This window comes from Myotis lucifugus, unplaced genomic scaffold, assembly GCF_000147115.1.
Source record: "Myotis lucifugus unplaced genomic scaffold, Myoluc2.0 scaffold_3, whole genome shotgun sequence".
Classification (NCBI taxonomy): domain Eukaryota; kingdom Metazoa; phylum Chordata; class Mammalia; order Chiroptera; family Vespertilionidae; genus Myotis; species Myotis lucifugus.
Window position 1 is genome coordinate 12877287 of NW_005871051.1, and position 14987 is coordinate 12892273.

Below are 14987 nucleotides of genomic sequence, written 5' to 3' on the forward strand. Positions count from 1 at the left end.
TATATATATATATATATATATATATATATATATACATGTTCCTATATTTTCTTACTCTGAAACATAATGCTCTCCAGAGACACTATATCAATTATACAGTATAACCTGAAATTCTGGGTAAAAACAAATCTGCATCAAATGAAAGATTTCTTAAGTATATAGTAAGTTGCTTTTTGAATAATAATTGCTCGCATTTGGTTGCTTACTATGATCCCTGGATGATTTTTCTATTATAAATTTAGAGTGTGACAGATTAATAAACTGTCTAGTTTCTTAAAGTGGTCAAAAGTGGTGGAAATATTCAATGAACATTTTGAGGTGTTGGAAAGTAAGATTTGAAATTTGAAAAGATGACTAAAATCTCCTAAAGTTTTTCTTTTTGTATCTGTCGTGCCAGGAGTGACATCAGAATATAACCTACTTCTCAGCTGCAATATAATTTTTAATATAAAAGTTATTTGTTATCACTCTCTACCATGGCCCAGAAGTGAAACATAATCCAAATGCATTATCCATTGTAATATAGCCTTGACGTGTATTTCCCTAGTGCTGTTGTTTTCCAGGGAACCTCGTCCTAATTATTTAACACTTTCAAAGTCAATAAATTATTGGTGGGGGCAGAAGGCCTGTTGGTGCGTGGAATTTCTCTGAGAAATGAAAGTCCTCTCATAAAGTGAGAAGGTGCAACAAGGTATTGTTTAATAATAGCAAGTAATATTTTTAAATTACTGTTTAGAAATGTATTGCCTGATATTAAAATGACTTTATATAAATGCTGTGTCCTCAATTTAAAAGGACATTGGTAACCCCCCTAGGACTGAACAGGCCTTTTCTATACCTAATTAAATTAAGTGCAGTGTACAGTGCCTCTCTGCGAAGATTAATAGAATGCATTACTTGTCAGTTTAAGTGTTGCCTGTGGCGGTATTTTTTCTAATTTAATTAAAAGCTGTTCTTTTATGAAGAACAAGCTTGCAGCATAATTCCTCTTACATTTACATTTCTTAAGGCTATTTGGGAGAAAGTGGAAAGTAAAAAGAAAGAAGAGAAAAGAAAAAGAAAGGAAAGGGGACCAAGTTGTAGGTACCCAAAAGGAAATTAACACTTATTTCCTGATTTTTTTTGGTGGGGGGGAGGGATTTTATTTCAAAAGTGAAAATGAGTGGGGATAAACCAGGAGTCTGGAGAGGCAACAGTTTTCATTGCTGTGTGTTTGGTCATATCTCTATGTAATACCAAGTAAACAACTTTGATAAAAAGATTGGGCGTTTGTCAAATAGGTAACTATACCACAGACTCTCACATATTCACACATTTGTTGTGCTGTTGGACCCTTGAAAGTATGTGATTAGCTGTGGTGTGCCGTTTTGAACCCCACTTGGTGCTCTGGTATAAGCAAACAAAGTTCATACAGCAACACCCTGAAGATATGTAAGGGTCAAGAGAGCCAACTTCAGAACCCTTTCCTGATATTAATGGTTTCTTGATCAGGATTAGACAATAGTCAACCCATTGAGCTCTTCCTATTTTTGTCATGAGCCTAGAATATCTATCTCTATTACTAAATATTTGTCATCTTAGTATAACAAGTCTATATTTTTCTGAGTTTAATCAAAGAGGAGAGAATAAAATATGGTATAGCAGAAGAAACCTTTTAATAAAGAAAATACCCGATAAAATTAGAAAAGTAGGGAAAATAAACAAATGGCAAATAAACATATGAAAAGGTGCTCAACATCTTATATTATTAGGAATTGCAAACTAGTACAGCAATAAGACATCACTATAAACCTATTAGAATCACTGAAATCCAAAACACAACTTCAAATGCTGGAAGGGTGTTGGTAATAAGAACTCTTACTTATCACAGGTGGAAATGTAAAATGATACAGCCATTTGTAAGATAGTCTAGTGGGTTGTTGTTTTTTATAAAAATAAACATACTCTTTACCATATGATCAGTTAATTGTGCTTCATGGTATTTACCTAAAGGAGTTGAAAATTATGTCCATAAAAATCCTGCATGAGGCTCCTTATAGCAGCTTTTTCCATAATTGCCAAAGATTGGAAGCAACCAGAATGTCCTTCAGTAGGTGACTAGATAAACTATGGTACATCCAGACAATATTATTCAGCACTAAAAAAAAAAAAAAAAAGAGCTATCAAGCTATGAAAAGACATGGAGGAATCCTAAGTGAAAGAAGCCAATTGGAAAAGGCTACATATGGTATGATTCCAACTATCTATAATAATAAAAGCAAAATATGCTAATTAGACCAGATATGGTATGATTCCAACTATCTATAATAATAAAAGCAAAATATGCTAATTAGACCAGACAGCCCAGTGACCTTCTGAACATCATAATCAGGAAGGCAAGCGAGCAGTTAGGGGTGATCAGGCAGGCAAGCAGTTAGGGGCATCAGGCAGGCAGGCAGCAGTTAGGGGTGATTGGGCAGGCAGGCAAGCAGTTAGGGGCATCAGGCAGGCAGGCAGAGTGGTTAGGGGTGATGAGGCAGGCAGGCTAGTGTTTAGGGGCAATGAGGCAGGCAGGTAGAGGTGGTTAGGGGACGATCAGGTAGGCAGGCATGTGAGCAGTTAGGAGCTAGCAATCCCGGATTGTGAGAGGGATGTCTGACTGCCAGTTTAGGCCCATCCCGCAGTCAGACATCCCCCAAGGGGTCCCAGATTGTGAGAGAGTGCAAGCTGGGCTGAGGGACCCATCCCCCCCTCCCCGTGCATGAATTTCATGCACCGGGCCTATAGTATGATATTATAAAAAGGCAAAACTATGGATACTGTAAAAGTACCAGTGGTTACCAAAGGCTGGGAGAGGGAGAATTGAATAGACAGCACAGAGGATTTTCAAGTCAGTGAAACTATTCTGTATGATACTATAATGGTGCACATCTGTCATTATACATTTGTCAAAACCCATGTATACAACACCAAGACTTACCTTTAATGTAAACTATGGACTTTGGGTAATAATGATGTGTCAATGTAGGTTAATTGATTGTAACAATCATACCATACATGAATAATGCTGATAGTGAGGGAGACCATGCATAGGTGGGATATGTGGGGCATCTCTGTATCTTATACTCAATGAACCTAAAACTTCTATAAAAAATAAAGTCTGCCAAAAAATCAATGTAATACACCGTATGAACAGGATAAAGAACAAAAATAACCTATCAATTGATGCAGAAAAAGCATTTGACAAAATCTAACACCCAATCATGATTAAAAACTCTCAAGGATTCTGGGCAATTACTTTAACTTGATACAATAAATCTACAAAAAGCCCCAACATCTAACATCATGTTTATTGATAAGTAACTGAACACTTTTCCCCTAAGACTGGCAAGAATGTCCTTTCTCACCTCTCTATTCAGCATTGTATAGGAAGTCTTAGTAGCTCAATAAAAAGAAAAGGAAATACAATGCATACAGATTGGGAACAAAATTCTCCTTATTTGTAGATGACATAGTTATCTATGTAGAAAATTCTAAGCAATGAAATTCTTTAAAACTTATAGAAATAATAATTATAGCAATGTTATAGAATACAAGATTAATTTTCAAAAGTCAATTACTTTTTGTTATACTAACTATAAGCAATTGGACTTGATAACTTAAAAATGGTATATATTTCACCCGGTTGGCATGGCTCAGTGGTTGGGCATCAGCCTATGAACCAGGAGGTCACAGTTCGATACCCAGTCAGGGCACATGCCCAGGTTGCAGGATCGATCCCTAGTAGAGGGTATGCAGGAAGCAGCTGATCAATGATTCTCTCTCATTGATGTTTCTATCTCCATCTCCCTTCCTCTCTGAAATCAACAAAAACATTTTAAAAACAAAAGAAATAAAATGGTATATATTTATAAATAATTTACAATGGCACCAAAAATTGGAATGCTAGATATAAGTCTAATAAAATGTATTCCAGATATATAAACAGAAAAATAAAATTTTGATATAAATTAAAAGAGATCTAAATAAATGGAGAGATATTTTGGTTTTATAATTGGAATGCTCATTGTTGTCAAAATGTTAATTCTTCCCACTTGATCTGTGGAATCAATGAAATCTCAATCAAGATTCCAGTAAGCTATTTTGTGGATATCAACAAGTGAATTCTAAGGTACGCATGAAAAGGCAAAAGACCACAAAATACTGAAGGAAAGAGCAGACTTGAAAGACTCACACTACCCCATGTCAAGACTTACTGTAAAGCTATGGTAAATAAGACAGCATAGTATTGATGAAAAATAGGCCTGTAAATCAATGGAACAACGTAAGAGTCCAGAAATAGATTCACACAAAATAGTTAACTGATATTTCATAAAGGAGCAAAAGCAATTCAATGAAGAAATAGGCTTTTCAACAAATATTGTTTGAACAATTGCATGCATATATGAAAAAAGAGCTTATACTTGTCACAAAAATTAACACAAAAATGGATCATAGGCCTCACTATAAAAAGCAAAGCTTTGAGCAGAAAAATCTATGTGACCTAGTATTTATTGATGAATTTTTAGATCTAAAACACAATCCATGAAAGAAAAAGATTGCTACTGTAACAAATATACTAGACTAACAAGATGTTAATAAAAGTAGAAACTGAGTGTAGTGTAGTGGTGTATATGGGGACTCTCTGTACAACTTCATAATGTTTGGTAAATCTAAAGTTTTTATAAAACAAGACAGTTATTCAAAACAAAGTTTTAAGAGTAGAAAGGCAATGTTGTTTAAAGACACAGAAAAAATGTTTGACAAACAGTCTCAGCAGTGGTTACGGGTAATAAATTTTCTACTTTTTGGTAGTCAAAAACCTGCTTGTTGGGAAGATAAAAAAAGTGAGGAGACAGAAGAAGGATAAAAGGTTTAGCAACCTGATTTCCCTAATCCCATTCTTTGGCCCAGTTTCTGGTTCAGTGGCGTAAAGGAATAACAGATGTGCTACTCGGATGTCTTCCAGTTTTAAGGAGAGTATGGTGGTGAACACAGATTCCAGAAAGCAGTTCCTCCAGTCTGCCAAAAACTTCCACCACGAACAATGAGGCAATCATTGCAACTCACAACAAAAGGGGGCGATATAAGATGAAGGAAATCAATTCCAATGTTCAAACCTAGGGAATAAAAAATCCACCTTTGGAGGCTAGTGTAATCACAGATCAGCCCTGTCTTTTCTTTAATGAGATCATAATATTAATCATCTGTCTACTGTATACATTTTGAACTTCATAGGTTCTGTAAATTAGTATGGATTGTCCAGTAAGAAAGTCAGAGCTACAGATAATGATATTTGAATTTAAAAAGTGTTATTTTCTCTTTCTGAAATAAAAAATGGCACCTATCAAAAATATTTATCTGTTATTTTAAAAGATAGATGATGAATTTGTGCCCAATATTATAGTTTTATAATAACGGCATTTTATTCTGTTTGGTTCTATACTTGCCTGCCATAACAATTTAAGACAGAAAGATTAGTGGAGTAATTTTATAGCAATAAAGGCCACCTTGCGGAACGTCAGTTCACTGCTTGCTTCTTGTTTCTCAACACCAGACCCTTCCAGCAACAAGAATTTCTGTTGAAAGGACTGGACACAGAAATCAGAGAAAAGCCACTTCCTTTATGTTATTGAATATGGTCTTATACATAGAATTTGGGTAGCTTTTTGTAAAAATGTCTACTGGAGGCATATGCTTCCCATAAATTATATACTGTGAGTTTTTTGTTCTGTTTTAAGAAAACAAAAACAAACAAAAATAGAGAGCCATAAAACGTGTTGCTCTCTCAAAAGTTCATAGAATCCCAAAATATACTACAATATTTTCTTTACCTTAAGAAATTTCTTTTAAGCTCTGAATTTAATTGAAGTACCTTTCTTTTTTTAAATATATATGTTGATTTCAGAGAGGGAGGGAGAGGGAGAGAGAGATAAAAACATCAATGACGAAAGAGAATCATTGGCTGCCTCCTGCATGCCCCACATTGGGGACTGAGCCCACAACCCGGGCATGTGGCCTGGCCAGGAATCTAACTGTGACCCCCTGGTTCATGGATCGATGCTCAACCACTGAGCACCACCGGCCAGACTGAGGTACCTTTCATAACATCAGCAGAGTCATTTCAGAAGGGGTTTTAAGTTCACCAATTGAGTCAACAGCTCACAGGGGTCTTGCTCCTTCTGGAAAGCTTAACTCTTGCAAAATTGCAGTTCTTAAGAAAAATACAAGAATTTATTTAGTATTTCCTAAGTGACTTGCCCTTTAAAAGTGTTATTTTGCTTAGTTCTCATAAAAGCTTTGTGAATTGTCTTCGTTACAATTTACAAATGAGAAAACTGAGGCCAACAATAATTGGCTTCTTCTCAAGATCACAAAGCCAGAACTAAATAAATTAATTAAGAGGTATACACATATATTATATATACATAGATATGAAAACAGGCCAATCTAACTTTCAAATTTAGCCCAAACTACAAGTGTTTATATTTGGCAGATCTAAATCCCTGAAGTGCATGAACGCTACCTCCTTTGTTACTATTCCATCTACCCTACTGCCTAGAAAATAGTGGACCCTCCATTATCATCTTTGTCTGACTAAATGAAAAATGCTTGGAAATCAAGTTTCTCATAGATAACATTATTTTCCTGATGTTCAACCAGAGGAGGCAGTTGTATTAAAATTTGCTAGTGGCTCAATGTTGTAAGACATATATCACATGATCTCTACTTCAATTTAGACATAGGCTTTCAAGGAAAAAATACAAATATATTCAGGATTTGGCTCTTTCTGTACCTACTCTGTTATTACGTTTGTCACAGGAGTTTCTTGTTGTCCAAACTAGGGAACTGGACCAGGTGCCCAGAATGCAGATGATTTAATGAATCATATTTTCAGAGTCAGATCATGTGTGTGTTGTTCCGTCTCAACTTCTTTTTCTCTTTTGTGGAAGGTGTGTTTGTTTGTTTATTTATTTATTTATTTATTTATTTATTTTTGTTTATTTTGAACATGACTTAGAGTAGTTTAAGGTTACCCCAAATGAGTTGTAAACCTAAAACTATGAATGCTTTCTGCTTCTTCTTCCTCTGCCTTCCCAGCAAGTAGACTGATCACTGTGACATGACCTTCCAAAATCTTTTAAAGAAAATTCTTCATCCAGAAGTAAGAGACTAAAGATTTCTCTATTTTAAAGGGCAAATATAAATGAATGATCTAGGTTATCAGAAGAACTTCAAATATATAATACTTGCAGATGTATCATGTGCTGAGACTACAAAGACGAGAAAAACGTGGCTTTCAGTAGTCAATGAGTTTTGTTTTATTGTGGTGTGACATGTTACAGCAATTTAAAAATTTTTCAACCTCAATTCAGTTCAGCATTTTAGAAATCCTATCTCTACTGTTACTATTTGTAAGGGAATCAAGGACAAAAGTTACTTGTTCCATAGTGCCTGGTTTATGCTATACAGCTTAAGGGAAAAAGGACAAGAAAGGTTCTATTCTGCTTTTGTCACCAACCAGCAAGGGGACCTGGACAAGTCATTTTAAACTCTCCAAATCCCAGGTTTCTTGGGTTAAATTAAGGGTTTGTTTTGCAATGATATTTGGAAATGCTTCTGTGTGTGAACTAGAAGGTCTGCATTAAAGTATATAATGCACATAATATACATGATACATATGTAATAAAGAAAACCTCTGCTTATATTTCAACTAGTTAAATCTCTTTATAATTAAGTGTTCTTATGCCATCCATCTCGGTGTGTTACACAAGGGCGGTATATAACCCAATATATCAGAATGGGGTTTGATTGTCAGCACCACTACTGCCAAGATCAATGGCCTTGCATGTATTATATTATTCTATGAACCTCATACCACATGTCTGAAGAATAATGAAAAATAAGAGTTTAGTAAAACTAATTATAGTTTCTTCTAATTTAATGCCCTGAATATATTTTTAAAATATTCCTAGTACAGACATACTTTATTGCAGACATTTTGGCCATAGTAATCACCATATTTCTATATGAAGAAACATACCAATGTTGTATATAGGTAACCATTGGTCCCCAAATGTTTCATACAATGTTTAATACATGTTATTCTCCATACTCTTCCTCCTATTCCTTTCCTTTCTCAAATGTTAGTCTCTCTAAGATTTATGCAATTCTACATTACTAACTTGCCTAATAAATATCTATATAAACAAAAGGATAGAGGAAAAACACTACTTTCCCTCATTTCAAAACCCCAATCTGAAGTTGTGATGTACACAATTTAGTCTTTACTATCAGGCTGAAGTTTTCTCAATGCTACCAGTATGCCTTTTATAATCTTCAAGATGTATCAAGATGTATCTGGTTTTAAAATGTCATCACTGATTACATTATAGATATTCTTCAATACTGACAATCACTGGACCCTATGATATTTCTCGTCTCACTTCTGCCCAGGCAGCATTTCTCTAGTTGGGTGTAGGAGCAATAGAGATTTGAAGCTATCAGAAATGATTCTAAAGGGACGGGTTGACATCCACTTTTCACATCACACAAAAGGCTCTTGTCTTTTAGTAGAGGTTGCGGTGTCTTATGCCCAGGGACACTTGAGTATCCTGTTGTGGCTTGGCATTAAAACAAATTTATTGATGTCCTTCTGTGGGACTACCGGCTGGCCTTTTGTACATTATTATTATATTTTATTTGTATGGATATCCCACCATGCTATGTGCTATAAATAGTGATGTTTTTATTGTTAGTACCGCACACTTAATAAAGCTGCAGTTTTCCTGGCAATTAATTGTGCTGACAATCAATGCACGGCTGCAGGCAGTGTGTTTATGTGCTGAGCTTGGAATGAGGAGAGCCCCGAGAAGTCCGCTGTCAGAATTAACTACGCTGCTCAGACAGAAAGCCACATTCTGTTCTTGGTTTCACCAAATCACAGTTGATTATAGGCTAGGCCTAGACCTGGTTTCGCTTATAAAGTAGAGATTATTTGGTCACCTTTAAGCAATCAGGTTGGACATTTATTTGGGACAAAATACATGATAAAATTACTCATTTCTGATTTTTCTCAGGGTATGAACTATGTTTGATAAATTTCCTTTCTTTGAAGTACTCTAGCAGCTTTTAGCTTTCCACCAAACTTTAAGATAAAATACACATATATGTTTGGTGTTTTGGTAGATACTTCCAATTTACACATATAATTTCCCTGGATTATATATGGCGGAGGACTGCTTTTTGTTTTCTCTACATTTTTTCCTTTCTTCCATGTGCTGATATAGAAGAAGAATATCATAGTAAATATTTAAAATCTGTCAAACAACTACTTTTAAAATATAGTGTTTTAATTTAATTTTATGAATGGATTTACTGACAATGTTCAAGACATAAATAATGTTCATGCTGTTCAGTAAATAGAAAATGATGGGAACTTCACCATTTCTTTTATAAAGTGATAATTATTCTGGAATTAAAATGTGGCAAAGAGTGCATCTAAGAGACAACTATCAAATATAGGCACTGATCACCTAAATACAATTTTAGCAAAGGCAATCACCAAATACCATTTATGATATATAATGGGAAAATATACCATTCTTCATAGGTACAAAACCACAAATACACGAGAGAAAATTGGACAAGATATAGCTAGGACATGTGTAAGAAATATTCAAAAATTTTCTGAATGACATAAAACAGTGAATAAATGGATATATATATATATATATATATATATATATATAATCAATCATATGTCCTGGATATTAAAGCTGAGAAATAGAAAATTATTCACTTTGCTTGAAAAAAGATATTAAAACAAAACAATTCTAATCAAAATGCTAGCGGGATTTTAGGGGTTACTGAACAACATCTACCTAAAAGCCATCTGTCAGCATGACTAAGAAAGAACAGCAAAGGGAATCATGCAACTAAAGAATAATGAAGCAGGGTGGGGCGAGGAGGACCAGTACTGTGCTAGACGTTAAATGAGAGTAAAGATTTCTAGAATAAAGAGGGCATGAGAAACTGGTGTGAGGAAAGGAAGGTCATGAAAACAGAGATGAAAATAAAAAAGGAGATTAATTACACATATTGTAAGTATTTATGATCTGATAGTCCTATTCTTTCACATAAATGAGAACAAAGAATATTTATAATGTTCAATGATACTGAAATAATTGGTTAACTTTTTGGAAATACTTTTTTAAAAAAAATAAAGCACCCTAACCATTTTTTATAAAGAACTTATCTCCATATACTTTAATGTTACAAGTTCTAAATATAAATTTAATGTTCATCTAGTCTTAAAAGCAGCTAAGGCTATTTAATTGTAACTCACAAGGCTGAATTCTTAAACAAAAAAGAATGATAGAATTGACGTAAGCAATAATAGCATGACATAAATACTCTGTTGATAAAAATATGCCAATAATTATAGTATATTCCAAGGAAAATAAAATCCTAGGGGAATAATATTTGTGACATATATGGCAGAGTTGGATTTACTTTTCTGTTATGTTAAGAATCTTTACTAATCAAAATAGCAATGATAACATTTACACCTATCTAATCTCTTTGTAAACATACTAATAACACAACTCCATTCAAATACATTAATAATTTTTGCTGATGGGTGAGTCCATGAAATGTTTTATTAGGATGCATATTGTCTAGGAATGCCTAAGGGGATCAAACTTAGAATCTATATTTATGAAGTGCAATTCTGTAGCAAATATCACCTAAGTTATATAATCGAGTATAAAGTAGTGTTTCAGAGCCAGTCTAGCTTCCTATTGTGTAAGTAACATCCTGGCTGTGTAACTGTGAGGCTTCATATGATAAACCTGGGAAATGGCTACTTAACACAGCAAAGAAGGACCTGAGGAGTGGCATCGGCAGGTCCAGACTTCTCTCTGCTTTGTCAGTGCCCCGCAATTACCTGCATCCCTGATATTATTAGTGAAGCTTAATACGGGGTTGAATCACTGACTTTTGTGTGTCTGACTTGGCAATCACATGACTCAAAGAGAACAATGAGAAAGAATATGAATAGAAATGTAACCACAACCCCAAAAATTCAAGATTTATATGCCAATAATAACCAGCATTTTAAGCACTTACCATTTGCTATACAACATATTAAGAGTTATTTTTATCTCATGTCATCTTAAATACCAATTAATAATACAATTTTTTTTTCAATTTTACAGGAAATAAACAACAACTCTGAGTGTTAAAGAGTTTAAGTGGCTGATTCCAAGTCACATAACTAGTAAATGTCATAACCAGAACACAAACCTAAGTTTGTGTAACTACAAAATCTATTTTCTACCCCCAGCACCTGCCAATTTTGGGAGCAGCAAAATTGAAAAAAGTCAATTTATTAATAAAATAAATAAATATAAATTAAAACACAAAAACATGTTATTAATAAAATTGAAAAAAATTAAATATTGCTAAAAATTGGGACAATACTAAAAACAATTAAATTGGTATAACTTTTCTAGCAATATATGTTTCTCATATGCATCCAGAGCCTAAAAATGTCTAAAGAAATTTGATCCAGAATTCTAGAAATTCATCTTGAGAGAAACATCTAAGTATTTGTATAGAATTACACTTTAAAATTATTTATAAAAATGAAGAAACCTAAACTTTCAATACTACAAAATTGGTTAAATGCATCATAGTACTTCTGATACTTTTACTTATTATATTTTAACAAACGTTAAAAAAACTTTGTTTAGCAAAAATATCAGTTAACAAATAACTTACAGTATGTGCAAAACAGCCAAATTTTTATGTGTAAATGCTACATTTTTATAGTTATGTATTTATGCATACAAAGAAAAATACTAGATGTTTATGTAGCAAATATCCATGATAATTAACTATGTTCAGTGTGATTATGAATAATTTATTTTCTATTCTGGGCTTTTATGGATTTTCCCGGTTTCTTTGGTAAATATGAATTCTTCCTTAATTAATACAAATCTTTTATATATATATATATATATATATATATATATATATATATATTCAAAAACCTAACTTTGTAAAGGCAACGATTGGCCATAGTGTTAAAACTTGGAATCAATTTGGTTCCAATCAGTTTTGTAAATAAAATAAAGGTTTAATGCACAAACTGAAAAGTTGCATGTTATTGTCAGATTTTCTAGCATAAACTTTAGGTGACATAAAAATCCAGAAAAGGAAAACAGTTTTATTTTCAAATTATAAGTAAATATTTCATGGAAAAAATTGATATTTACATTTGTGGAAAACAGAGGAGAACATTTTTAGAAGTAGTGAGAACATTTATTCATTCCCACTTAGGATCTAGGAGAAGACTAGTCATATTGAAACAAAAAGTTGTGCTTTTTGTTTGTTTTTAAATTTTTTTATTGAATTTATTGGGGTGATATTGGTTAATAAAATTATATAGGTTTCAGGTGTACAATTCTATAATACATCATCTGTATACTGTATTGTATGTTCACCACCCCAAGTCAAAGCTCCTTCCATCACCATTTATTCTCCCTATACCTTCTTCTACCTCCCCTTCCCATCCCTCTTCCCTCTGGTAATCACCATACTGTTGTCTGTGTCTATAAAGTTTTTGTGTTTTGGGTTTTTTCCCCCTTAATCCCTTCACCTTTTTCACCCAGCCTCACAACCCCCCACCTCTGACAAGTATCAATCTATTCTCTATCTATGAGTCTGTTTCTATTTTGTTTGTTAATTAATTTTGGTCATTAGATTCCACATGTGAGGGAAATCATATGATATTGGCTTACTCTAACTGGCTTAATTCACTGAGCATAATGTTCTCCAGGTCCATCCATGCTATTGTAACACATTTTTAAGTGTATTCACTTTTTTTTAAAAATAGACAATGTGAAAACATTGGAAGACAATGCAATTGGGACTGCTTCTGAATGACAAACAATGGCTAGGAAGTGAAGGAGTGAATCTGCTCATGGTATGTTGAATCAATTAGAAAACTTTTTTTTAAAATTAAGAAATTGTGTTAGTTTATGTCATCAGAGAAGTAAATGCCAAGACTGGACTAGATATGCTTGATATTTATTGGGGAAATACTTGTGAAGTATAAAGGAGGAAGAAGCAGGACTAGGCGAGAAGACCTTCCAACCATATTGCAGATCTGACAGCTGAGATGGGAGGTGGTGAGAAAGCACTGAGGGAAAAAAGAAAGCAGTGGGTAGAAAAAGGTTTGCAGTGAAGCACAGTTCTTAGAAAGTTTTGTCCAAACTAATGAGGAGTGCACCAATAAAAGTTTCCTATTCGAGTAATCAACTTGGGGTAAGGATGACGAGATTCTAGCACACCTTGCAGGGCAGGGGTAATGCTGGGGATGCCCAGTAGAAGGGTGGGTTGGCATGAATGCTGTGGTGCATTCAAAGCTGTGGCTGCAGAAGTCTCTGAACTCACTCTGCTCCCACAGCGGGGATCCATGAAGGGCATTCTGGGCTGGACACCTTCTCCAGTCCCCTTGAGATGCAGAGACCCACCTCTCCACTTAGACGTGGGCAGCTATCCCTGGTTCTCCAAGGCTGTTATTCTTGTGAGGAAACTGAAGTAGAAGAGGCATGTTAGTAGTTAGTGAAATGAACTGTAGCTCTCCCAGTTCCCTTGAGCTTCGCCTGTTACTTGGATATATCTTAAAACGATGACACAAATATTTACTCCTCAGAAGTCTGCGTGTTTAATAAGCACACATTTCTCAGTACCAGGTGCTTCATGTTTTTATTCGCTGTTGCTCTTGGGCAAAGGAGGACCTAGAGGGACCCTCAATGGCAAGACCAAGCTCAATTCTCAGGAGATTTATGGGGTAAAAGCCTGTGGAGGATAAAAGGAACATAGGCAGAGGGAGACTTCACATTGCAGTTGTAAGTGAACAAAGGAAGGAGTGGATAGGAAGAGCCTCAGAAGGCACTGCACTCCCAGAGATTCAGCCAGACTGAGAGTAAGTCCCCTGGCTAAAGGCGAAAGTAAGGGGAATCCCATATGTAGGAATGCTCAAGCAGGTGAGGATCCTACTACCCGCCCCTAGGCCTGCCATGTCCATCCACGGATTCGGAGCAGCAGACTGGGCGTGGTCTGGCACAGACACTGAGGTGGGTTACAGCTGTTGCTCTTGGAGTCTCTCAATTACCTGCGCTTACCAGGCAGGTTCCCTTAAAGCAGCGGTTCTCAACCTGTGGGTCGAGACCCCTTTGGTGGTCAAACGACCCTTTCACAGGGGTCGCCTAAGACCATCCTGCATATCAGATATTTACATTACGATTCATAACAGTAGCAACATTGAAGATATGAAGTAGCAACGAAAATAATTTTATGGTTGGTTCACAACATGAGGAACTGTGTTTAAAGGGCCAGAAGGTTGAGAACCACTGCCTTAAAGGGAGATGTGAGCAGTCTACTTTGAGGACTGCTGCAAAAAAATTCTAGGTTAATCCAGGAGAGGGAAAATGTACATTTGACTGATAGATAGAAGACAACTTGGATACATTCACATGGTGTAAAAGAGTCTAAACTTGGAAGATTTAACCAGGGGTGGGCAAACTTTTTGACTCGAGGGCCACAATGGGTTCTTAAACTGGGCCGGAGGGCCAAAACAAAAGCATGGATGGAGTGTTTGTGTGAACTAATATAAATTCAAAGTAAACATCATTACATAAAAGGGTACGGTCTTTTTTTTTTTTTTAGTTTTATTCATTTCAAACGGGCGATCCGGCCGGCGGCCGTAGTTTGCCCACGGCTGATTTAACCCCTACTCCATTGTGAAGGTTGTGCTTTGATGTATACTTGTCAAGCAAAATATGTTAATATCTTATTGGTATAATTTATATGAGATAGTCTGAGGGTGCTAATAGTGTATTCTTTTTGGGTAATTTATTATCGAAAATAAGTATTAGATGTAAATATTTAGAATAAAA